This window comes from Mauremys mutica, chromosome 1 (assembly GCF_020497125.1).
Source record: "Mauremys mutica isolate MM-2020 ecotype Southern chromosome 1, ASM2049712v1, whole genome shotgun sequence".
Lineage (NCBI taxonomy): Eukaryota > Metazoa > Chordata > Testudines > Geoemydidae > Mauremys > Mauremys mutica.
This window is the reverse complement of record NC_059072.1, coordinates 89,655,808-89,678,803: the sequence shown is the minus strand read 5'-3', so window position 1 is coordinate 89,678,803 and position 22,996 is coordinate 89,655,808. Positions and strand designations below refer to the sequence as shown.

The 22,996-nt window shown below is 51.6% G+C and overlaps 1 protein-coding gene across 1 annotated transcript in view; it reads left to right on the top strand.

Annotated features, from left to right (window-relative positions):
• Positions 1-22,996, top strand: part of GRIN2B (glutamate ionotropic receptor NMDA type subunit 2B) — a 330,192-nt gene that overhangs the window by 11,793 nt on the left and 295,403 nt on the right. The window contains exon 2 of the mRNA XM_045001048.1: positions 18,775-19,178. The gene's annotated coding sequence lies outside the window, so the exon portion shown is untranslated. The remainder of the gene's footprint in view (positions 1-18,774; positions 19,179-22,996) is intronic.

Below are 22,996 nucleotides of genomic sequence, written 5' to 3'. Positions count from 1 at the left end.
ATCTCGAACTTTTCCTGAGATCTCGTGAGACTTGGTGCCCTGTATGGTCTTGTTCAGAGAAACTGACTAGACTGTGTTCACAGTTCGCAAACATGTATCTGTTCAAGGAAATCATTTACTGTTTCCCATCACACAGCTTCTGCTCTTTCCCGGACTGCCCCGGCATCCCCCTCGCAGAGGCTGGCTCAGATTAGGCGGCGAAAGAAAAAGACTCGGGAAGAGATGTTCGCGGAACTGATGTCCTGCTCCAGAGCCGAGGCGGCAGAGCAGAGACAGTGGAGGGAGAGCCTATGTCAACAGCATCGCACACACATCGAACGGGAGGATAGGTGGCGGCAGGAAGACCATCAGGCGACTCAAACGCTGCTTGGGCTAATGAGGGAGCAAACGGACACGCTCCGGCGCCTTGTTGATGTGCTGCAGGACCGCAGGCAGGAGGAGAGAGCCCCCCTGCACTGTATCTGCAACCACCCTCCAACGCCAAGAAGTCCTGTCCCCCCCTCACCGAAAATTACAAGACGGAGGGGCGGTAGGGGCCGTGAGAACTGTCACTGCACCACAGCTGAGCGCTAATGTTCCACACACCTCTGACACTATAACTGTTTAGAAGCGCTTCCCTTACAGGATCACCCAGTCCCAAATCCAAGTTTCATCACCCCACTATGTAGTAGATTAATAAAAGCTGTTTGCTGTTGTTCACTCTTTCTGTCACGTCTTTCGTGTCAGAAGACTGTGTATATGGGGGGGGGGGCAGGGGATTTATAATTGCACGGGATAGCCTACATTAGCAGGGTACAGACTATCGGGGGCAGGATCAACTGCAGGTCACACACAGACTGCATTCAGTAGTCACCAGGGTCCCTCTGTGTGGTGTATGCTGCCCCGGGTCATTCTGTGATGTGTACGCTTGTCCACGGTCCTAGCGCCTGCCACCCCCTAATGTTAAGGCATGCTGCCCTTACCATGCACTTCCACCGTAGGCGCGATCCTCTCCGCTGCCCTGAGCCCCAACAAGAGCCCTCATCCACGGACAGATACTCACCCTTCCCCCACCCTCCTCACCCCTTCCTACGCCCAAACCCACAGCCCAGAGCCTGCATCCAAATCCCTATGCAAAGACGGCACCACTCGCCCCTTCCTGCAAACCCACCCCTACATGCACAACCACTTGAAACCGTCCCCCACCCCAGAGACCTATGTAGGAGCAGGAGGCTGTCCGTCCTGTATTGTACAAGTGGTCTGTACATCAGTGCACACCGTACCCAGCACAGTATGCGTCCATGTTTCAAACCCTGAACATAAATGCAAAGTAAAGGAAAGATTTATTAAAAATAAGTGTTCCATTTAATTTGTTTAAAAACGTGTTTTGGAAGTGGGGGAAACTTGGAGAACGGGGTATGTAACCGCAGATCTCACTCAACACATAGAGACACAGGCCCAGGATCGGCTTCTCTTAAAATCAAGTGTAGAGTCATCGGTTACCCTGCTCTCCGAGGAAACTTGCTTTCAAAGCCTCCCGGATACACAGCGCTTCCCGCTGGGATAGTTTTTCGGCACGGGTGTCTGGCTGAGCGTAAACAGCAGCCAGGCGTTTTGCCTCAACCTCCCATCCGGCCAAAAAGGTCTCGCCCTTGCTCTCACAGACATTGTGGAGCACACAGCAAGCAGCAATAACTACGGGGATATTCTTTTCGCTGATGTCCGAGCGAGTCAGTAAGCTCTGCCACCTCCCCTTAAGACGTCCGAAAGCACACTCCACCACCATTCTGCACTTGCTCAGCCGGTAGTTGAAGAGTTCCTTCTCACTGTCCAAGGCGCCTGTATAGGGCTTCATGAGCCAGGGCATTAGCGGGTAGGCTGGGTCCCCGAGGATCACTGTAGGCATCTCCACATCCCCAACCGTTATTTTGTGGTCCGGGAAGAAAGTTCCTGCCTGGAGGCGTCTAAACAGACCAGAGTTCCTGAACACACGCGCGTCATGAACCTTGCCCGCCCACCCGACGAAGATGTTGGTAAAACGTCCCCTATGGTCCACCAGTGCTTGCAGCACCATTGAAAAGTAGCCCTTTCGGTTAATGTACTCGCTGGCCTGGTGGGCTGGTGCCAGGATAGGGATGTGAGTCCCATCTATAGCCCCACCGCAGTTTGGGAATCCCATCGCGGCGAAGCCATCTATGATGTCCTGGACGTTTCCGAGAGTCACTACCTTTGAGAGCAGTTGATCAACGATTGCGTGGGCTACTTGCATCACAGCAACCCCCATGGTAGATTTGCCCACGCCAAAGTGGTTCGCTACTGACCGGTAGCTGTCTGGCGTTGCAAGTTTCCAGAGGGCTATGGCCACTCGCTTCTGCACAGTCAGGGCTGCTCGCATCCGTGTGTCCTGGCGCTTCAGGGCAGGGGCCAGCAAGTCACAGAGTTCAAGGAAAGTGCCCTTACGCATCCTGAAGTTTCGCAGCCACTGTGATTCATCCCAGACCTGCAGCACTATGCGGTCCCACCAGTCCGTGCTGGTTTCCCGGGCCCAGAATCGCCGTTCCACACCATGAACTTGACCCATTGGCACCATGATCTCCACGGCGCGGCGTAACCTGCTTTGTGAGAGGTCTGCGCCACTCTGTGAATTCCTGTCCTCACCGCGCTGCCGGAGCCTCCTAGCCCGATTTCTCAGCAGCTGACTGTGGAAGAGGTGGACGATAAGGTGCGAGGAGTTGACAACGGCCATAAGTGCAGCGATGATCGCAGCGGGCTCCATGCTCGCAGTGCTGTGGCGTACGCGCTGTAACTGACAAGAGAAGGGTGCGAACAGATTTCCCGCCGGCGCTTTCAGGGAGAGAGGGCGGGAGTGATGGTTCAATAATGACAGTTACCCAAAACCACCCTCGGCACATTTTTTCCCCCAGCAGGCATTGGGGGCTCTACCCAGCATTCCAATGGGCAGCGGGGAGTGCGGGAACTGTGGGATAGCTTCCCACAGTGCACCGCTTCCAAAGTCGACGCTGGCCCCGTGAATGTGGACTCAGAAATTCGAATTAGTGTATTTAGTATGGATACACAAATTCGACTTCATAAGGTCGAATCCACAAATTCGAACTAAGTTGATTCGAAATAGTCTTGTAGTGTAGACAAGGCCTTAGTGTAGGCATTAGTGGACATCAAAAGATAAGGGGCACACTCACAACAGCACACACCATGGTGAGTAGAAGATGGGGGTACTTTTCAAACCCTCTAGTCATGAATTTGGGGGCTGGGTATGGGGGTCCTTGGAAGGTGAAGGAATACTGTACTAAAACTGCTACACTTGACAGATAGTGGTTGATCGGGGGTGTCATTTCAGAAAAATTCAGTGTGTGGGGGTAAAGTTGTGTCATTATTTAGTACATTATATGTGATTATATTATAGCCTGCAAAATCTTTGGGGGGTGGGAGGGTGAAGGGAAGGAAAAATGGAAGACATAATGGAGCATATAGACCAGAGGTCCCCAAACTGTGGGGTGTGCGGGGGCACAGAGAAATGTTCTGGGGGGCATGGCAGGGCCCGGGCCAGCCACCATGGGGGCGGGAAGGGAACGCCACCCAGCCCTGCTCCGCCCACATCTCTGCTCTGGCCCTGGCTCCAGCTCCGGCTCCGGCTTGCAGTTCTGTCCCCAGTCTCAGCTCAGGTATGGCTCCACACCCATTCCTGGCCCCAGCATTGGTCCCTGGCCTCAGCACCATTCCAGGGTTGCTGGAACAATTTGTATAGTGGAGGTGCTGAGAGTTATTGAACCAAACTGTAAACCCTGTATGTGATGGAAATCCCTTCAAGCCTGCACCCCTAGTTCCAACACCTATGCTCCATTCCCAGACCCACCCCCAGATGTGGCTCCAGCCACGTCTGCCTTACCCCTGTCTGTCTCTTCCCCCACCACCCCCGGGGGAGCTGTAGCCCCACTGCTGGCCCTGGGGCGGGTGGGCCTGGACAGAGGCAAGGGGGGGAGACCTTGAAAAGTTTGGGGATCACTGATATATTCCTAGGAAATACTTGCCTCTCCCAGGTTTTTCATAAGGAGCAGACACCCTTGGTGGTGATCTTACTGTGTATATCGCTCATCATGAGCATGCCAAAGGCCCAGAGAAGGCAGCAGCTTGAGGTGGTTTGCAGTCACCCAGGCCCGTATGCTGGTGTCCTCTTCACAACAATGGTGACCCTGGAGCTCAATGCAGAGTGGTATGGGAAGGTGATTTATTGCAGTGGCAGAAACAAGTCTTCTTTTCCTGGATACGTATGGGCAATAATCAAACAGTACTTGCTTTGAAAAATTCAACAAAATTGTGCCAGAGGGCAAAAAGGATGTCTGGGCCAAGATGAACCAGAAACTCTTCAAGCAAAGAAGAGTTGTTGTTGCTGACTAGTTCTTTGAACCAGTCCAAGCCCCAGTCCCCCAAGCCAGTAAGTTTCTGCCTTTTTCCTGAATCTAAGTCTAGAATACAGATGATTTGTTTTGTACTTGGACCTTCAGACTTCAGAATCAAAATACAGTGTTTTAGACTAGAAAACCTGCACCCAGTAGGTTTACAGTAGTATATCTACAAAAACAAATAATCTGAATGCCCAGTTGCTGGATTGTTTGTTTGCAAGCATTTTGGGATGTATTTAATTTGAATTTCAATGCTCAGGTATTTGCGTGAATTTCTTTTATGGTTTTGAATGCCCTGAATTATAGTTGTATTGTTTTTATTTTACTAGGTTTTTTTTTCTGCCAACAAATATTTTTACTTTGAGCGCATCAAAGGCTTCTGCTAAAGTATGTATCTGGGAATGCTTTTTGGTTGTTTAAAGTATTGTAGCTGTTATTTTTTGCCTAGTACTGTCAGTGCATGCTCTTAAACCGGCCACTTTAAAACAGAATTTCTTTGTTACCTGCCCTCACGTGGTCACCTACCATTTTGAGAAGGGGAGGAGATGTGAAGTGTCAGGGGCTGTGTAGCAGGGTGGAACCTGCTCCTGCTGAGAAGGGGTTTAAAAAGTGGCCTGGCAGGGCTTGAGAGCAGTGGCTCTCAAGGCTGAGCTAGTCAGAGAAGTGACTGCAGCTGGGGGCCACATCCCAAACTGAGGAGCAGGGCCTTATAAGAAGGCAGGGAAGCCAGAAGCCAGACAGTCTCTCTCTGCCTTCAGAGAGGGATGGGCCTGGCTGCTTAGCTTGAGGCTAAATACCTGAGTGCAGCAGGGCTGGGGAAGGCTGAGGAGCTGGGGAGCTCCAGCCTAGAAAGCCCCAGGCTGCGGCCTAGGAGTGGGCCAAAGGTACTGGGGGTTGCAGAGGGCAGCCCAGGGGTAGGACAAAGCAGCAGGTCCAAACCCTCCTTGCCAGGGATGAGTTGGCTGAGACTGCAGTCTGCCCAGAGTGGGGGGCTAGACAATGACTGGCAGTAGCCATACACTGAGGCAAGGTAGGGATAGAGGGTGGGGGTTCCCTGAGAGAGAAAGGGAGACCCAGAGAGAAAGGGGTTGCTGCTAGGGGGCAGCACCCCATGTAGAAGGGCACCGGGTCCAGGGAGGGACACAGGGGCCTACGAACAGGTGGATCACCAGCCTGCAGAGGGTGCTCCAGTGCTGGACTGAGCTAATTTGCAGAGCAACCAGCAGGAGGCGCCGCAGGGGTGAGTCGACCTGTTTACAGGCTGTGAAGAAAATTGCAAGAAGGCATACGTTAATGGGGGAAGTAAATTACATCTGCCTGAGTTCCCTTCCCCTTGCTCAGTGGGTTCTCTCTCTGGGTTTGGCTGGATCTGGAAAGGCTCCTGGCTATCCTTGGGCTCTCATCCTCCACAACCCCTTCTCTGAGCTTGTTGTCAGTGTGCAGTTCTGGGAGCCCCACCTCTGGATGTTGTGAGGTGTTCTCTGTCACTTGTTGGATATGTTATTGGCCTTTTTTGTCTTCTGGTATGCCTGCTGCAGCTCCTCCTGCGCAGGGCATCGAACTCATCCCTGTCTCACCCCAATTTCCACGTCTCCTTTGCAATATCCAAATAAACATCTTTAGTCCTCTAGGATTTCCACTTTTCCTTCTTGCCACAGCACGAGGAAATCCAGGACTTCTTTCCTGGACCAGGGAGCAGCACTACATTTAGTGAGATTTCTAGTAGGGTTGCCAACTTTTTAATTGCAGAAAACCAAACACCCGAGGCCCTGCTCCCCACTCAATACATTCCCCCTTACTCAGTGGCTTGCTCTTCCCCCACCCTCACTCACTTTCACTGTGCTGGAGCAGGGGGTTGGAGTGTGGGAGGGGTAAGGGCTCTGGTTGGGGGTGTGGGCTCTGGGATGTGGCCAGGGATGAGGGATTTAGGTGCAGGAGGGGGCTCCAGGCTAGGGCAGGGGGGTGGGGTGCAGGGGTGGTGAGGCTCCATCTGGGGGTGCAGGCTCTGGGGTGGGAGGAAGGCTGAGGGGAGATATAATTGCTCTTTATAAATATATCAGAAGGATAAATATCAGGGAAGGAGAGGAATTATTTAAACTTTGTACCAATGTGGACACAAGAACAAATGGATATAAATTGGACACTAGGAAGTTTAGACTTGAAATTAGGTGAAGGTTTCTAACCATTAGAGGAGTGAAGTTCTGGAACAGCCTTCCAAGGGTAGTAGTGGGGGCAAAAGACATATCTGGCTTCAAGACTAAGACTGATAAGTTTATGGAGGGGATGGTATGATGGGATAGCCTAATTTTGGCAATTAATTGATCTTTGATTATTAGCAGGTAAATAGGCCCAATGGTCTGTGATGGGTTGTTAGAATGAGTGGGATCTGAGTTGCTACAGAGAATTCTTTCCTGGGTGCTGGCTGGTGAGTCTTGCCCACATGCTAAGGGTTTAACTGATCACCATATTTGGGGTCGGGAAGGAATTTTCCTTCAGGGAGATTGGCAGAGTCCCTGGAGGTTTTTTGCCTTCCTCTGCAGCGTGGGGCACAGGTCACTTGCTGGAGGATTCTCTGCACCTTGAGGTCTTTAAATCACGATTTGAGGACTTCAATAACTCAGACATGGGTTAGGGGTTTGTTCCAGGAGTGGGTGGGTGAGATTCTGTGGCCTGCTTTGTGCAGGAGGTCAGACTAGATGATCATAATGGTCCCTTCTGACCTTAAGTCTATGAGGTATTTGGGGTGCAGGAGGGGTCTCTGGGTTAGGAGGGCTCAGGGCTGGGGTTGGGGTTGGGGTGTGGGCTTACCTCCAGCAACTCCCAGTCAGTGGTTCAGCAGGGGTCTTAGGCAGGCTTCCTGCCTGTCCTGACTCTGCGCTGCACCCTGGAAGCAGCCAGCAGATCCGACTCCTAGGTGGAGGTGCAGCAGCCGGCTCTGTGTGCTGCTCTCACCTGCAGGCACTGCCCCCATAGCTCCCATTGGCCATGGATCCCAGCCAATGGGAGTGCAGGGCCAGTGCTTGGGGCAGGAGCAGTGCGCGGAACCCTGTGGCTCCCCCCCACACCTAGGAGCCAGACCTGCTGGCTGCTTCTGGGGCGCAGTGCGGAGCCAGGACAGGTAGGAACTAGCCTGTTTTAGCACCGCCGACCGGACTTTTAACAGCCTGGTTGGTGGTGCTGACCGGAGGTGCCAGGGTCCCTTTTTGACTGGGTGTTCCAGTTGAAAACCAGACTCCTGGTCACCCTAAGTTCTAGACAAACTTGTATGTGAAGCCATAGCTGTGTGCCCACAAAGATGGACTAGCAGGAAGACAAGCATTTCCAAAACATGCTGGGGATTTTAAAGGACTTCAAACCACAGTGATCCCAGGCAGAACAGGTCAAAAATTTGACCAGAGTGGTCACTGTCACAGAGATAGTGGCATTGTGGGATTGTTGCTGGAGGACTGTTTGTACCAATACAGGTAATGCAGCACCCATACACATATTGTACTAGTGGAAAAGGGCTGGTAGAGTGCTTATGCCACTTGGGGAGGTGGTTTAACCTGACCGGCAAAAGATCAGGGTTTTGTGGGCTGAACTCAGAATTGAGTGCAGACTCATGTAGCCTCTGTGCTAATAGTAGGCAAATTTTAGCAGTAAAACTTTGTGAAGACCAGGTCTAAGTGTAAAACAAAATGATACATATAGGCCAGGAAGTACAATAAAACAATATTGGTCAGCATGATAGGCCCTATATTTATCCCACCACCAGCCTAACAGTTAAGTTTTTTGTCGGCATCACTGCAAAGGAGAGTGTTAAAGAGGGTTTTGAAGGAGGCTAATGAGTTAACTTTGTGGCTGTTTATGGAGAGCTCCTCCAAAGTGTAAGGGGCAGCCTGGGGGAAAAAGCCCAAAGGTGCTTGTTTGAAAATTTAACAAGTGAGTGACAGAGGCTGGTATCATGGGCCAGTCAGCAGTGGGAGTTGACATCTTGATAGAGAATGAGGGATGATAGGTTGGGTGGAGATAGGCCATGAAGGGCCATAAGAGTGAAGACAAGTAGTGTATGTTTGATGTGATAAAGAAGAGGGAGCCAGTGGGGGTGTGTGTGCAAAGAAAGGGGTGCATTGGTCCAAGTGATGGCCTAGGAAAATGATCATTGCTATCGCATTCTGAATGGATATGAATGGGGCAAGATGGCATTTGTCAAAATTGGAGAAAAGGATGTTGCAGTAATTGAAACTTGAGATGATGAGAGCTTGGAGGAGTTTCAGCTGTGTGGATAGGTAGGGAAAGCTGTCTTGGAGATGTTATGTAGAAAGAATTGGCAAGATTTAGACATAGCCACCTGGATGTGAGGACCTAGAGAGAGGTCTGAGTTGAAGATGATGCCCTGGTTATGGCCTTGAGTGAAAAGGAGTATGGTGGTGTTGTCCACAGTGATTAAGAAAGGAGGTAACCTCTGCATGTCTCTTTCACAACCCTAAAAAATCTTGCCACGAAAATTTAATTTTCAAAGTATGGTCACCTTATATAAAGTCCCGCCCACTGTAAGAGACCAGGCAAAGTTAATTTCTCATCTAATAATTCAGTTTCTCCAAGGCAGCTTTCAGTAGCCCAGACATCTTACTCAATTTGGTACATTTCTGTGAACCACATGGTCCTGGTGGCATGGTGAGCTAATGGCATCATGACTATGTACTCAGCCTTGCTGTCAGTGGGGATGGGAGAGAGGATGCACAAGGAGGCTCTGGGCAGAAGCAGTTTTGTTAACCAAGTAGGCCTTGAAGCCCCCAGGATTTCTAATACATTTTTCTATTGAGGTTTATGAGGATTAGAGCATGGCTCTTTCCCCACTGGTACAGGCCCATTGTCTCCAGGGGGATGTTGTAGTGGAACTGGCCTCTGATGCCAGGAAGCTGGGGATGTGGTTAAATTTTGCACATTTTCCCATAGACAGGACAGGAATGATATGGCCCTAAGTTCTATTCTAAATATGGAGTCCTAAAAAAAAAAAAAAAAAACCCTTCCTGTGTTCTGAATAATCCCTTTGAATGCTTTTGAACAGAAGAAACTTTAAAAAAAATCTATTTTATTTTTCATTGTTGATATTTTTATTTTTATGCAGTTCATTCATCTTGGCCAATGAAACAAAACTAGTCAATGTTGCTTCATTGTGCCAGTGCATGAGAAATACTTTTGTGTTTGGGTTTTCATATGTTTTTTTTTTTTTTTTTAATTTATAGGTCAAGCTTTTCAAACACTGCTAGTCATTCTTGGTGCCTCAATTTGTGGGTGCCCAACTTGAGTCACCTTGGAGGGCCTGATTTTTCAGAAAGTTCTGAGTTACCTACCCTCTGAAAACCAGGCCTCTTTAAGATGGCTCAAACTAGCCACCCAAAATCACTAATTGTTTTGGATAGCTTGGCCTTAATGATTTAGGTAAGTAACAGAGACTTTTTTTTGAAAAGAGGGGGTGGGAGGGTGATATTAGACATTAGAAATTACAACAAAATGGAATTTCCAAATTTCTTCTGCTGGGCTAATTAACCCTACACATAGAATCCTTATGATAGTACCAACACAGAGGAAATAGAAAAGTCATGTGTATCTCATGGAGCTTTAGTGCACTTTGGGATGACCTAAAAGGGATGGTGTCTCATTTTTTACATGGGATTTGTACTGTAGAAACTGGTGGGTTTAGCTTGTGACTAAGTAGCAATGGGATCATTTGTCAACTCCAAGATCACTGGGAAACAAAGTGCAGAGATGATGGTGATCAAACTCTGCTGAAATGTAAGGACAAAAATAGTGAGATGGGAATAGACCAGTGGTCCACTGGTCTATCTCTATGGGCTTGGCTACACTTGCAGATGTGCAGCGCTGGGAGTTACAGCTGTCTTCGTACAGCTGTGTAGGGAAAGCGCTGGAGTGTGGCCACACTGACAGCTACCAGCGCTGCAGTATGGCCACATTTGCAGCATTTGCAGCGCTGTTGGGAGTGGTGCATTATGGGCAGCTATCCCACAGAGCACCTCGTCCCATTTTGGCGCCGTGGGTTGTGGGAAGGGGACGGAAGGGTGTGGGTCATTCCGCTTCCTGTCCCAACGCCCCATGATGCATCGCTTCACATCCCAGCAGTCACTGTTTTTCCGTCCACGTTTGGCGCCATTGTGACCCTCCCAAGGGTTTCTGTGCAGCGCGATTTCTGTGGGAAATGGATCCCGAGCTGCTGAGGAATATGCTGATGAGTCTCGCCAGCACATCACGTTTGGCAGTTGAGCTATTCCTTCAGCTCCAAAGTGACAGTGAGGAGTCCAACGATGATGATATTGTCGCCTGACGTGTATGACACTAAATTGCTTGTGGCATTCACGGAAATGCTCAGCACCGTGGAACGCCGCTTTTGGGCTCGGGAAACAAGCACTGAGTGGTGGGATCACATCGTCATGGAAGTCTGGGATGACGAGCAGTGGCTGCAGAACTTTCGGATGAGAAAAGCCACTTTCATGGGACTGTGTGCTGAGCTCGCCCCCACCCTGCGGTGCAAGGACACTAGATTGAGAGCTGCCCCGCCAGTGGAGAATCGGGTGGCTATTGCAATCTGGAAGCTGGCAACTCCAGACAGCTACCGATCGGTCGTGAACCAGTTTGGAGTGGGAAAGTCGACCGTTGGAATCGTGTTGATGCAAGTTTGCAGGGCCATTAATCGCAGCCTGCTAAGAAGAACCGTGACTCTGGGGAACGTGCAGGACATTGTGGATGGCTTTGCACAAATGGGTTTCCCTAACTGTGGAGGGGCGATAGATGGGACGCATATTCCTATTCTGGCACCACCCCACCTAGCATCCGAGTACATTAATTGGAAGGGGTATTTCTCTATGGTTCTCCAGGTGCTTGTGGATCACCGTGGGCATTTCATTGACATTTACACAGGCTGGCCTGGAAAGGTGCATGATGCACGCATCTTTCGGAACAGTGGCCTGTTCAGGAAGATGCAGGCCGGGACTTTTTTCCCAGACCAGAAGATCACAGTACGGGACGTCAAAATGCCCATTGTGATCCTTGGAGACCCCGCTTACCCATTAATGCCTTGGCTCATGAAACCGTATACAGGGAAGCTTGACAGGAGCAAGGACCGGTTCAACTACAGGTTGAGCCGGTGCCAAATGACTGTGGAGTGTGCTTTTGGCCGTTTAAAAGGGCGCTGGCGATCTCTGTATGGGAAGCTAGACTTGGGGGAAAGCAGCGTCACTGCGGTTATATCCACGTGCTGTACCCTCCATAATATTTGTGAAGGGAAGGGTGAAACATTCAGTCAGGCATGGACCGCCGAGGTTCAACATCTGGAGGCTGAATTTGCACAGCCAGAGAGCAGGGCTACTAGAGAGGCCCAGCAAAGGGCTACAAGGATTAGGGATGCCTTGAGGGAGGAATTTGAGGCTGAAAACCAACAGTAATGTTTGGTGCCTTACATGGGAGTGAAGTGCAGTGGTTACAATGTTAGTAGGAATTTGTTTTTCCTAAAATGATTTGCAGTGCCTGTTTCTTTCCTGGGCTACGGTATCTTTCAATTTCTGCAATAATAAAGACTGTTTTCAAAGCCAAGAATTCATTTATTGAAAAGAAAATAACTTTATTGACAGACACACAACATTTTGGGAACCTAAAAGGGCAGGGGAGTGGGGTGGTGGACTGTACAGTCACAGGTTTGAATATGTCCTGTCTGGAGTGCTGTGCAATGAGTGCTGCACTTCAGGATGGCTATACTGCATGGTGATGGGGGTTGAGTGCAGAGGGTAAGGGTCATAGTTCTCAGGGCTGGTTGGTGAACGTACAGGTGTTGGGGGCAGCTGCTGGTGGTAAGAACCTGGATGCTGGGGAAGGGGGTTTGAAGCTGACATTGGGGCACAAGGGAAAGAGCTTTGGGACGGGGTGGGGGGAGCGACACGGTAGTGCTCTGCCTGCATGGCTACGAGTGACTGGATAGAGTCCGCTTGGCGCGCCAGGCTGCTTATCAGCTGCTTTGTGCTTTTCTTCTTAGCCGCTGCATTTCTCTGGCGGATCCTGCTTTCTCTTTCCCTCTAGTCCTGCAGTTTTTTCCTCCAGTCCTGCACTTTTTTACTCTCTCTGGCAGACTGATCCATAACTGCTTTCAGCATGTCTTCTTTGCTTTTTTGTGGCTTCTTACTGAGGTTTTGTAGCCTCTGAGCAGTCGATGATACAGGCAGTCCAGTAGTCAAGGACACTTTTTGAAAGGCAAAAATGGCAACAGTTAACAGAGGCAGCATTGTTTATAATCTCATCCAGACAGTTATTCCCACACAGTGAAGGAGTTTACAGTCTTCACTTTAGCATACTTTTCCCATACCAAACAGAGCACACATAACCCACAGGATCCACGAAATGGTGAGTAAGGGGGACTGATTGCTTCAGGGCTGTGCGTTGGGGACAGCGAACAGCTACAGGGGGCATCTGCACTGAACACTCTCCCAACATTTTCCACAGGAGTTAATCCTGGAAGATATCTCGCTGCTGCGGGTCACCTGGGAAGAGCGGGAGGGTCTTCTACAGCAATGCGGATTCCGCCCTGGCCCCTATGCAGCTTGCCTCTGTGCAGCAATAGTCCCCCCCCTACCCCTCGCGGCACAGTGGTGCGGACGCATTAGCCTGACTGGGACAAGGACCACAGTGACTCTCCCTATAAACTTGCGCAAGTGCATTGCCCACGCTCTGGCTGAAACTTTTGAAGAGATTACCGAGGCCGATTACAGCGACGTTAGAACACATTAATGGGCTATTCCACATCTAGGCATGCATGCATGCATGCAGCCCTAACCCCCCCTCCTCTCCCGAAACATTTCCATCCTGAAAATAAAAGCCGCTTACCGGTAACCCGCTCCTCTGCTTGTCCTTCACCAGGTACCGGCTGCTGCGACTGGCTACCTTCCTCCTGGCTTGAGAAGAGCTCCTGGCTGCATGCTTCCTGGGACTCCAGGGTGTCTCCCCCCACCCCAGTACCCTCACTCTCGGTTTCCTCCCCCCCTCCGCTCTGAAGTGTCCATCATGGTCGTTGGATTGGCAGTGGGGTCACCCCCAAGTATCGCGTCCAGCTCCTTGTAAAAATGTCAGGTCGTGGGGGCAGCGCCGGAGCGGCGGTTTCCCTCGCGGGCTTTGCAATAGGCACTCCGCAGCTCCTTCACTTTAACTCTGCACTGCACCGCGTCCTGGTCATGCCCCCTTTCCAGCATGGCCTTTGATACCTGGCCAAAGGTATCGTAATTCCTACGGCTGGAGCGCAGCTGGGACTGCACAGCTTCCTCCCCCGAAACACTGATGAGGTCCAGCAACGCGCCATTGCTCCATGCTGGGGCTCGTTTGGTGCATGGAGGCATGGTCACCTGGAAAGATTCACTGATTGCACTCCACACCTGGCTGAGCAAACAGGAAGGGGATTTTTAAAATTCCTGGGGCATTTAAAGGGCGGGTCACCTGAGGCCAGGGCAGTAGAGTTTGAACTGATGAGCAGAGTGGCTGAACAGGCATTCTGGGATACCTCTGGAGGCCAATAACAGCGCTTTTGGTGGCCACACTGGTGGAGCAGCGCTGCATCACCAGCGCTGCAATAGTTATACCTGAGGCAGAGCAGGAGTAAAGCCAGCGCTGCAGCCAGGGAGATGCAGCGCTGTATGTGCCTTGCAAGTGTGGACGGTGAGTAAGTTGCAGCGCTGTAAACCCACCACCAGCGCTGCAACTCTCCAGTGTAGCCAAGCCCTAAGAGTGGCCATTGCCAGAGAAAAGTGCAAAACTCCCATACTGCATCTAATCATGCAGTATTAAACTATGGGGAAAACACCAATGACCTGAGCTAGTGAGCTAGTTACCCCTTGAATCATGAGGACTGATCACTTAAATAACTTTAACCTGCCTAGTATCATTGCTGATGTTCTTCTGATCCATATAACCATTTCTGGGACATTTACAAAACTATTTTCCTTAACCAACCATTCTGTGTCCCTGGTTACATGGACAAATTATGTGTTGCATAAAAAGCATTTCATTGTATCCCTTTGCCTTTCAGTTTCACTGCATGCCTTCTCTTCTTGTATTTTGTAAAAGAATAAAGAACAGCCAACTGCTCTTATTCTTTTATTTCAGTATCGCCTCCTATTTTCCTTTCCATATTGTATTATCCCAGGACCAAATCCTGCCTGCGTGTCTCATGCCACTAATCCCAGTGAATTGGATGGACTATTTGCATGAATAAAATGAGCAGGATTTGTGCCCTAATTTATCTAATAACCCCTTTCTTTCCTCCAATAATTTTCATTGACTTGCTCTGGATCTCCCCTGAGGTGCCTTCAGACACCGACCAAGCCTAGAATAACCTCCTTTTGCTGGAATTAGACTTAAAAGTGGCTGGCATGATATCTATCTTTTCTTTGTATATACAAAAATGCTAAGAAACCAACACCCACTCCCTTTCACCAACTTTCACACATGATTTTGTTTTTAAAGCTCCTGAGGGTCAAACTTGAATGCCTAGTGGACCATCATGCACAGAGATATTAGATAAAGGTTCATTGACAACCATTGATCCAAACTGGATCATGGTATATGCGTAAGAGGTCTAAACAAGTGCCTGATGAATCTGCTTATGGTTGACAAGCCCAATTAAAGAGTAATGCAGCTTGTTACAAATTTCACAGATCCATGTGTTGTCTGAGTTAGAATCCAAGCATGCTGCTTTTCTTCTTTCTCATTTTGCTTCCATCATCTGGATCAAAGCCACTTCATCTGAGCTACACCCAGTGTCACATATTCCCTCCAAATTGGATGGGATTCTGCACGCTCCTCACAGCTTTCTACATTGATGTTGAATTACTTCATGTCATTATTGCACATTGTGATACTGTTGTAAAGGGCGAGCCTGCTTTCTAGTGCCGTCCTGAATCTCGCTATATAAAATATTTTGGGGGAGACAGTTTCCTCCCATTCTCTGACATGACCGAGCCATTGCAATCTCCTCTTCTTGACAGCGGTTTCTAAAAGTGTATCAGTGTGCTCCAGCTTCAGCACAGAATCTTATGCAGGCATCTCCTGTGGAAGCTGTTTAGTCTCCTGATGCGCCTAGCATATGTAGTCCATGTTATTGAACCATAATGAAGGGATGACAGCTCACTAGTCTTGTAGATGTGCATCTTCACCTACACTCCACTACATGTACACAGTAGTGGTAATTGGACACACAAGGCATGCAGGTACTATAAAAAACTCAGGCCCCAAATGGCTCTGCAGCATGTGCCTGCTGCTACTGTGATGTGTGCATTAGAAAATGCCACCCACCCACACCTACACAAACAATTAGACAAAAATCACAGCTCTAAAGCACTACTGAAGATTCTGGAGATTTTTGCAGGTGGTTCAGATACAATCTTTTCATAGGTCCTTTTATCACCGAGAAACAGCAGGAGCATTGTAGTGTGTACACCTGCACTGTTTTGTGACAAAAGCTGCCTTTTGTGGAGTGGAGTCAAGGCCTTGGGCTCTTTTGCAGGGGCGTTATTTCCATTCAGACAGGATCCTTGTGGGAGGTGAGTGCCACTGCAAATGGCACAGTTGAAATCCAGCTCCCTCTGTCACACAGGGCACTGTGCTCCTGTGCGGGGCTAGCGGGGCCTGGTGGCCGGGTTCCGCTCTCGCCCCGGCTCAGCAGGGAATGTGCTCGCCCAGGGCCAGGAGTTTGGCTTGTAAAGAATCGCTTGTGTGGACAACACCCACTTTACTGCCCCAGGGAAACAGCCCTGGGAAAGAGCGTGGGGGCGGGGGCACTGGCCCTGTGAGCCCCCGGAGAAGCACCCAAGACAATAACGTTACAGGTGTCTTGTCCCTGCAGGGCCTCACTGAATCCCCACCTGTTCCTTAGCCAGAGGCATTGACACGGCCCAACCTGTGGCCCAGGGGCTCTGGTGGGATGGTTCCAGGTGCTCCAAGCAGCGTAAGATCCAATTGTCCCAAAGAGGCCAGGCAGTCTAGTTTCAAACAGGTGCCAGGGCAGGCTTCCTGTTCCCCCCGCAGGTGGGGGTGTGGGTTAGAAGCAGGCCCAGGCTTTCGGAGGGGCAAGGACGGTCTCCTCCAGATCTAGAGGTGCCACATAGGATCCAGCCTGCCTTGCCTCCCCCCGCTCTCCTTCGCCCTGGGCTGGGGAGCGGTGCGCCTAGACCTGCTGCATAGGGCTGTCCCTCGCCCCAGCGAGGCCCCCAGGCCCCGACATCGGGACCGTCCCTCTCTCCGCGATCCGGACAGCTGGACCCAAGAGTCTCAACTAAAAAGCTGCCCGAGTGGGAGGTTAAATACCCGAGTGTTTAAAGTTTACCAGCTGGGTAGCTCCCCAAGCTGTGGGCTGCCCCGGGAAATGGGCGCGTGCTCACAGGGCGCCCCCGGGGGAATGGAGACGATGCAAACCGGCTGCCAAGTGAAATTGTGTTTTCCTTTCTGTTCGGGTTGATTTCACGTTATTCAGCTTCCAGGGGGGATTTGAGAACGGCAATTAAACCACCGGGCTTAATTATGGAGTATCCAATTGGATTATTAATGTTATCTCTCCTCTGACCCCTTTCGTTTAGTTCAGATCCAATTTCCTTTTATGTTGTCTTGCTATACTAAGAATGATAGTCCCCCTCCTTGTGCTGAGCTCAGACTTGGTGTCTGCCAGCCATCAGCAAATCTTTCCGGGCAAACGTGAATCTCCTTAACTGTGCTCACAGCCAGGGTCCCTGAGATGCAACTCCCCAGAAATGTACTAGAGATTTAGGGTGGCGGTAAGGGAAGGTTCAAAAAAATCCCCCCCTTTGATCCCCTTCCTTCTCCGGTTCCTTCTTCTTGCTAAGAACCGGGGCTAGTTGCTGTTCTATCCTTTCACCAGAAGGAGGCACCATGGGTCCGCGATAAGCCGGCATGTCTCCCCTCCGGTTACATGACGCTGGAAGCTGCCTTCAGCCGGTGTCTCTGCACTAGGGGGGAAAGATCCAGAGAGACAGCGGGAAAAGAAATTTCTTTTTTTTTCCCCTTAAAATCCAGAGCCCTTTCTGTATGTGTGAGAGATTCAAACCCTTTTCCAGAGCTGGAGAACCTGCATCTCCCCACCCCCACTGCTGGGTGATTAATACCCATTTTCCTTGCGCTCCCTCCTCCTCCTCCCCTGTTTTCCCTACTGTTGACTTGCAAAGCTTCTTCTTCCCCTCTCCCCACAATAACCACCAATTGGGATCTGGGTTCTTTGCTTTTCCTTCTCTCTCTCTCTCGCTTGCTCGCTTTTTGCCGGGTGTTTTTTGATTCACCTTCCTTTGCTTTCTCTCTACCCCCGCTCCCCCCGCCCAGGAAATCTTCTCTGGGATTTTATATTGCAGAGGATTTTTTTTAATTTGCTCTGAACAATCTCCCCTCCCACCCTGCCTGTGTCAAAGAAGATCCTGAGTGAACCTGCAGAAGTTCAAAATGCCTGAGATGGATTGTTAATACTGCTTTGCAGGAAAAAAAGGGGAAAATAGCCACCCCAGGGAATTCAAAATTGTTGAAACAGGATTTGCTGGTAGGTACATGTGTCTATATTTTACCATCGCTTTGAGGCTTAATTGTTTTTGCGCGAGAGGAGTGATGGGAGGGGAAATAATACCCATGAGTTCATTAAAGAAACGTCGGTATAACTATAGCTCCCCTGCCTTTATAAATATATTAAAGAGTTAAACAACCCCCAAAGAGCAAATGGATGTGTTCAGAGAGTGTGGCCAGGCGTTGCAATTACTCTGTACGAGACACGTTGCAGGTGAAACCAACAGCCCTGTGATGCACATCAGCACACCAGCTTCCCTGTGTGCGCGCGTGTCCCCACCTCTCCAGAAATGCAAAATGTACACTCAGTGCACAATCAAGCCCCTGTTCAATCCCAGAGCGAGGTGGGAAGAGATGGGGTGGGAAGAGACGGACAGACGTGTCAGCAGCAATGCAGATGGGGATGGTAACTGCATTTGCTAAGTGTTTGTTCCAAGCGGTGTGTTGTATTTTGTACGTCTGTGTGTTGGTTGGGTGTGTGTGTGTGGGGGGGGGAGAAGAGTGGTGGGGGGCGTAGAGGTCTCTCTTTCTCTCCACGATTCACATCTCGCTCGTTTTCCGATCTCGTATCCATGGCTATCCCAGGAATGGTACAACCAGACCGTATCTGAATTATTTATAGACTCGTGCCAGCTGTTTTCGATTTCTCCTGACTGCATGCACTAGTGGGGAATGCGTTTTTCTTCTCGTGCTTCTAGATAAATCCATGTCTTTATTGGGGAGTCTTTGTCGTCTCCCTCAAACCCCACTAATACAAATATCGATCATTTCCCCCCTTCAGGTGGGGAACGCTGTGGGAATAATCATGCTTCGCAGAAGAACAGCACCGATCTCCAGTTGCTCTAAACACAACCTCATCCGCTAGGGCTCCAGGAAAAAAAATAATTATAAGAATCGTACTTGTGAAAAAGCAATGATTGCTTTGGATGTGGCGCGTTACCATCCTCCCTGCACTCTCTGAAGTGAATCTCTTCTCTTTGAATTTGCACCGCTTCAAGACCCAAGATTGACACACACGATATTTTTATAGCCAAATCGGATTTTTTTTTATCATTTTCCCCCATTTGCTCCCCCGACCCTTATTCTTCTCATGTGGATATGCAAGCAAGAAGAGAAGTCTGGATAGTCCCAACATGCTCGCTCCTTTAATCTGCCCGTCTAGAGGTTCTGCTTCTACAAACCAAGGTAGGGAAATTCCTCTTTTTTATTTCTTTCCAGGTTGACAGCTCGATGTTGCTCGCTTAAGAAGCCACAGTCGCTATAACTGAGAATCCAGTGATGATGTTTTAGGAGTAGGTCTAGCTAAAAGGAGGAATAGTCCTCAGACATGTTGATTCCTCTCCCCCTTGTCTCATCAGATAGGATGGGCAGAGAGGGGAATAGGAATGTTTGAGTTACTATTTCAGTGAATATAGGGGAAAGTTCTCTGGATTTCGGGGGTTGTAGGAGAAGGGGAATTAAGACAATTAAAATCCAACCCAGGGCAAATCGACTCCCTCTCTCTTCACTGCCCCCTCGCCTCCCTCATTCATTCCGTGCTTCGATTCCCTCCTCGCCGTTTATTATTAAGAAGAATAAATACAAACCTGCTTGTTGCCTAAAAGGATGGTGCACAATCTAGAACCAGGGCCTGGGCATCATTGGAGGCCTAATGCAGTGAAACGGATCTAAATGGGGAGCGAGGCTGGCGAGGGGTGGCCAGTCCCAGGAACAGTGGCTGAAACGAGCCAGGCTGCTGTGTGTGCTTGCGTGCAGGTGATGGGCTATTTTAAGTCCAAGCACGTCAAGAAACTTAAAATAAACCCACTAGGCGCTTTATTCAGACAAGTCCATGGTTTTAATTTATTCTCTCTCTCACCCCCCCGCCCGGTGCTGGTGTGGCGGTTGTGTTCAGCGGTGATCCTTCCCCTGTCTTACCCCCGCCCCCCACAGCCATACCGTCCCTTTCTCTGTCTCCGCTCATGCACGCCCTCCTCCGCAAACTGCTACTTACACTGATGCAAAATGGCTATCTTGCAGTTTGACTGTGCCTAGGCGAGAGATACCGGTACATGCACGACAGTAATTTGCCATGTGAGTCTTTCTGTAAGATGGTGGCAAGACAAAGGGATACGTGCTCTTGGGGGCGTGTTCATTTATATGTGTCTCGTGTTTGCTCTATACGGAAAACTATCAAGTGCTGATTTTTTTTTAACCAACATCCATTCTCCAACCTGCTGTGTCGTTAGGATTCGTGCACACACACACACACCCGCGCGTGCAAGAAATTGCTGTCACTCTACCAGTCTCTCTTTGGCCAATGGCTAATGTCAGACAGGACTGAAATCCAGGGTAACCTCTGGAGCTTATTAGATGCTATTCAAGGAGCGTGATAAGAAAACGGTCCCATGCTCCCTGCGACTCTAGAACCGAAGGGGTCTCCAAAGGCCGGGAGACAATGCAGAACAGTAAGAAGGAGACTAGCAGGAAATCAGTGTGCAGAGGAGCTAGGCTGATGTGGGATTTATTCCTACCACACCCCCTTAGCTTCCCCGTACGGCGCGTCTGCTGCCGATGATCCGGGACAATACAAGGGACAGAAGTGGGATGGCGAGTGTCTTGGGTTGAAACCCCAGCAGAAGTGGCAGAAGTCCCCTAGTTTGAGTCATTTAAAATCGGATAAAGCCCTGGGGTGCGGAGGGGAAGGATTCTGCAGGGGTGAGAGGAGGCGCGCGCTCCAGGATCCTCTCCCCTTCTGAGTCTCTCTCCTAATATTTCTAACGGGTCTTTCCCCTCGCTACTGTGGCTGACGCTTGTGTTGCTAAAACCAAAGGCGCCCCGTACTAGCGAGGGGCAGCTGAGCGGCAGGGCCCCACCTCTGTAGCCAAGTTCTCCCAGGCTCTATAAATAGCATCCGCGCCTGGCTCCGACTCGCTGCCAGCCGACTCCGGCCGCCTCCCTCCGCAGGCTGGAGCCGAAAGTTTACGAGCGCGCGGAGTGGGTGTGCTGGCGGGGATGCGTGAGCAGCCAGCCCGGAGATGTTAACATTTCCCCAAGGGCGTGTCAGAGACCCCAGCGCGGGCGAGGCCGGCGTGGGCAGCCCGGCTCCAGGCTGGGTCTGAGCCTCGGGCTGCGCCTGCCTGATCGCGTCCTTCCCCTTGTAACAGCACCATGGCCCAGAGGCAGTGCCCGACGGGCTCGGTGCGGGCACCCCCTTCCCCACACTGGGTGCAAGGAGGTGGGCTGGGAACTACATTCTCGTTCCTTCGCTTCTCCCCACGGAGCTGGGGCTGGCCGAGGGAGCGGGGCTCGGGTCCTTAGCCTGCACTACGATTCATCATCATTGTGCTTTATTCCATTTAATGTTTGTGAAAAGCCAGCTGTAGTGATTGTCCGCTCCGCAGGGCGCCGGCGGGAGGCCCCACCCCTGCCCCGGGGGCCCACGCTACGCGCCCCGCCCGGATACCGACAAAGCCGCTGGCACTGGAAGGCGGGCGGCCCCCGGGTGCTGCACCTGGCCTGCAGGCAGACGCAGCAGTGGTGTGGGTGGGGGCGTGGGTGTGCAGAGGCACAGGCTGCACCGCTCACACAGCTCGGCGGGGCCCCGCTTCTCACGGTTCATTACAGCTCGCGGTCCCAGGGCCTCCGCCTTGCTCCGCTGTGGCTGTGCAGGCTTCTCTCGGCAGGGTCTCTGCAGCTAATGCTCGGCCCTGGCTGCGGATCTCCCCGGCTGGGGACGATAGCTCGATTCGCCAGCACCGCGTACCAAGATTGGGCGGCCCCTGAGTCGCCCCCCGCCCCCTCTGTCGACAGCGCCGCGCCCCCTTCCTGCGCTGCGCTCCCCCTGGCTGTCACCACGGCCCGCATAACCCCCAGGAGGAGGCAGAGCTTGGAAAGGGTGACTGCCTGGGGCAGCGGGGGCCCGGCGAGGCTGTGGGGAGCAGGCTGGTTCTGCCCCCTGCTCGGAGCAGGGGCACCCCCCCTCCTACCGGAGACCAGCGCAGGGGGACTCGGGGGTCACTTCTCTGGTGTGCGCTCCCGGAGCCGGCCGCAGAAAGCGCAGGTGGCTGGAGCCACGGGCAGCGGCAGCTCCCCTCCCAGGGAGAGCGCTAGGGATTCGCTCTGGCCGCCCCGAGGGGCAGGGGGCTCACGGCGGGCGGTGATCGGGGACTCGCCGCTGCTGCAGCACAAGGCCCGGGACACACAATCCCACGCCCACGTGGACGCGCAACCGGGGGGTTAGCTCAGCTGTGTGGCTGGCAGGGAGCAGACTCCAGACCCGTTCTCTCCCCTTCCCCCCACGCCGCGGCTTGCTCACACCCCTGGGCGAGCGGGTCCAGAGGCTGTTTCATTAGCGGAGACACCCGGGTTTTCTTGCTCTCCAGAAGGAGCGAGCGGCGCGGGGCGCAGGACGCGCGCAGTGGAAGGAGGGCCGCGCCTGGGAGGGTTCAGAACCCACGTGCTGCTGCGGGGTGGGAGCATGGGGCTGGCTCCCGTCCCGGTGCGTGGGTAGGGGCGGGGAATCACCTCACCACACACCTGACGCTTCTGGCACCCGCGGCCTGGGCTCTGCTGCTGGAGACAGAGGCGAAGCTCTGCACATTCTCAGCCCAGGAGCCTCTCCCGCTCCCTGCACGTTATTCCGGGGCCACCACTCCCGCCTTGGTTCCCCGGCTCAGTTCGCTTTCCCACGCCCAGCCCTCCCGCGTTCCTCGCCGACCTGCCATCGCTCCCCTCCTGTGCTCCGTGCTCCCCTCTTTCCTCGCTCGCCCTCCCACTCAGTTTCCTTCTCCCTTTGTGTCTGCTGCGCTTTCTCCTTCTCTCTTTACATGCCTCTTCCTCCCACTCCCTCCAGCCCTCTCGCTCCTCGGCATTTCACGCTCCCACTCTCTGTTTCTATCCCTCGCTGTCCCTCCGCTCCCTCCTTCTTCCACTCAGTTCTCTCTCTCCCTCTCTTCCTTTCCCCGCCCTCGTCTCTTCTAGTCTCCCTGTCTCCTCTTCCCTCCATTCCCTCTCCTGCTCCT